The sequence below is a fragment of the Tenrec ecaudatus genome, chromosome 15 (assembly GCF_050624435.1).
Source record: "Tenrec ecaudatus isolate mTenEca1 chromosome 15, mTenEca1.hap1, whole genome shotgun sequence".
Classification (NCBI taxonomy): domain Eukaryota; kingdom Metazoa; phylum Chordata; class Mammalia; order Afrosoricida; family Tenrecidae; genus Tenrec; species Tenrec ecaudatus.
In genome coordinates, this window is record NC_134544.1 from 31,012,792 (window position 1) to 31,016,027 (window position 3,236).

The following is a 3,236-nucleotide window of genomic DNA, read 5'->3' on the forward strand; positions in this document are numbered from 1 at the left end:
ATGTTATGTAATTACAAGCTCATTAGATCCCTATGAGTGTTAGCCCCACCCCGCAGTTGAAACAAGTGAGGAATATGCCCCTTAAAATGCTATCTGACTTCATCAAAAATCAAAGTCTGCCCTTCCATACTGTGACAGAGTTGTCTAATCCTGGTGTGCACTCATTTGTTTATGTATTTTTTAATGTTGAGTTTTGTTATTAAACCTTCTGTTTTATGCATGAAGATGCATCAGGAGCTATGTTAGAAGCTGAAGGAAGTGCAGAGCTCTTTGTACCCAGGAGTCACAAAAAGTCAGCTCTATCATTAGGGGACGCATTCCTAATAGGAACATTTGAAAGTACCAATGGCTTCACACAGTGGAAGTTGCTTTCTTTTTCTCACCAGTGCTTGGTGGGCTGTCTTCCATGGTGACTCTGGTTTAGACTCCTTTCCTCCAGTGGTTTTGCCAACCCTGTGTGCTTTAGAGAGCTTCATTTCCAGGTGGTGGGTGGGGAGGAGAGAGGTGGCTGAGTCAGACTTGGACATGGCGCCATCACCCCATTCCATTTAACAACTCAGAAAACAAGGGCTCGCTGTGCCACAAAATGACTGAGCACACCAAGCACAGCCCGCTGCGGTCGAGACGATTCAGACGCATGGAGACCCTGCAGGAGAGAGGACTGCTCCCCAGAGTAAGGGAGCGTCACTTTTCTCCCAAGGAGTGGCTGGTGCTTTCAAACTACTGATACTGTGATTAACAAGACAACATATCAACCACAGCACATCATGGCTCCTACTCTGCAAATCAGTCCACCCAACCAGGCCATCCAAGCTACACTCAGCCCGCTTTTCACCCACAGAACACTCTTCCTCTCCGCACGGTGGACAGCTCAGCAGAGTCTGTTCAATGTTCTCATCTCCATGTTCAGAATCACTGAGTCAGGCACAGGCCTGGTTGTCTATGAACCGAAAGACATGTTTTCTGCTCTTCTCACTCCTACACTTCTGCACATTCACCCTGCGATATAGGACAGAGACAGGATGACACCAATAAGATCTTGCAACTGAAGAATTTTCCAAATTCCCCAGCAATTATGAAGTCCTTCTGAGAAGTCCTTGTGAAGAGCCTACATCACAGCTAAACATTCTCTATGACACTCATTCTAATCATGACTCTGGGAGGAATTCCTTTAGACATGACTTTTCCCCCCTTTGGTTTTAACTCTTTATTGTGATTTAGGCGAATGTTTCCAGAGCAGATCATGTGTTTGTAGCGTCAGTGATTATGTATAGTCTACTTGAACCCATCCACATCAATTCCCTCAAGGGACCCCTTTCAGCCCGTTTCCTGCTTCTGTTCCTCCTTCTTTCTGAATCCTCTGTCCTTCAGTAACTACTGCCTTTTTCCACAAGTGGGTGTGTCCAGTTCAAGAAAGATTAGGTTTGATTAAGGGCCACAGACCACTCTCTATTAGACTATTAGTCTAGGTTCTTTGATGATTTTGAGTTTTGTTCCACATTTTTCTCCTACTCTGTGCAGGACCTTCTCATGTGATCCTTTCCAGAGTCGTTGGTAGTAATAGTCATGCAGTTCTGAAATAGTCCTTTTGATGTCAGGGCCATGGGGAGTGATGTTTGCTTGGTCCGTTGGACTAAGAATTGCCCTATATCTTATGATTTTCATCACTTGTCTTCCCTTTGGCTCAGGAGAGATCTGTATTGGCACCTTAAATAGCTGCGCATGAGCATTCAAAGACTCAGTCTTTATTTACCAAAGTGGGATGTAGGTCATCATCTTCGTGAACTGTTATGCCATCGGAGCTTGGTGTTTCCAGAGACTAATTTGACCTTCCATTAATTCAATTCTACTCTTTTATTCTCTTAGTATAATTTGCCTTTCTAAAATCTCTGTATTAATCTTCTGGATTTCTATTTGCTATTTCTGTATAATTTCTATTTTTTAAAATTTATTTTGTCAGGTTCCTCTCCTTGTTGACTTCCCTTAATTCTTCTTACCTCCCCCCAACCCCATGTCTTCTTTAATTTGCCTGGACCATATTCAGTTTTTATCTCAATTTGTTGGAGTCTAAATCCCATTCGTTTGAATTCCATATCAGGTAGTTCCCATTCCACCTGTTGGTGGGTGGATGTGAAATAATGTGTGTGTGTGCATAGTTTTCCGTTTCAAGCAGCACAGCTGAGTCTTGGTTTGGCTTGTGTTTTGAGCTACCTACTTCTTGATAATCAAGTGGCAGTGGAGTGGGTAGTTGCCCTTGCTCAGGAGGTAAGTCGACAGGCAGTCTGGATGTGGTTGGACCATGTGATTTTGGTTCCTGTGCTAGACAGGATTCTCCAGAGAAACAAACCAGGACACTACTAATTATATAGATTTATATAGATATAGATAGATAACATAAGGAATAAACAATTAATTTATAAAGCAGTACAAATAGCTCAGTGCAACTCGCTCCCATGAGGCAGCCAGTACACTGGCAGGCCTTCAAGTCTTGCGCGTCGCCGGGTAGTCCTCAGTAGAACAATTCAGGCTATCCAGGCACAGGCAGCAAACAGTAAGGCAGATCACCAACAGTCAACCAGATGACTGGGTCCGGCAGTCCCCAGCTCAAGAGATGTAGCTTCCAGTAGCGTGGCAAAGCAGGTCTTGAAGGAACCTCAAGTTACAGTGACACAGTCCATGGGTAGGTGTCCCACAGGTAGTATAGCTTGCAAATAGAGGCACAGACCAAGCAAGGCAGCCACACACTGGTCCGATGTTCCAAGAGCAAGAGAGAGAGAAGTGAGGTTCACTGAGCCATTTATCTCTCTGCTCTTCAATTAATTTCACGTGTCCATTGGCCATGTTGGCACAACAAACCTACCTATCACAGTTCCTGCTTCTCATTGAGCAAAAGCAGAACAAAAAGGGGAAGGAAGAAGAAGTGAAAGCCAAAAGAGGAGGGGTGGATATGTGTGCAGGCAGGGGGTGCGGGCGATAATTTCCCCCAAAGAAATATCAAATTGATAGACAAACAGCGGGAATCAGGAATACAAGAGCAAGTACAAAACCTCGAGGACTCCGAAGAAAAGGAAGAGCACAAAGAGGCAGAAAGGAGAGAGGGAGGGTGATCAAATTCAGCAACAAAAACTATGGAGGTTGGAAAAAAGGAAGGAAGAAGAAAGAACCAAGGAAAAGGGAAGGGATGAAAGGAAGACACAAAGAAATGGCAGAAAAAGGAAAGATGAGGGGGAAGGATA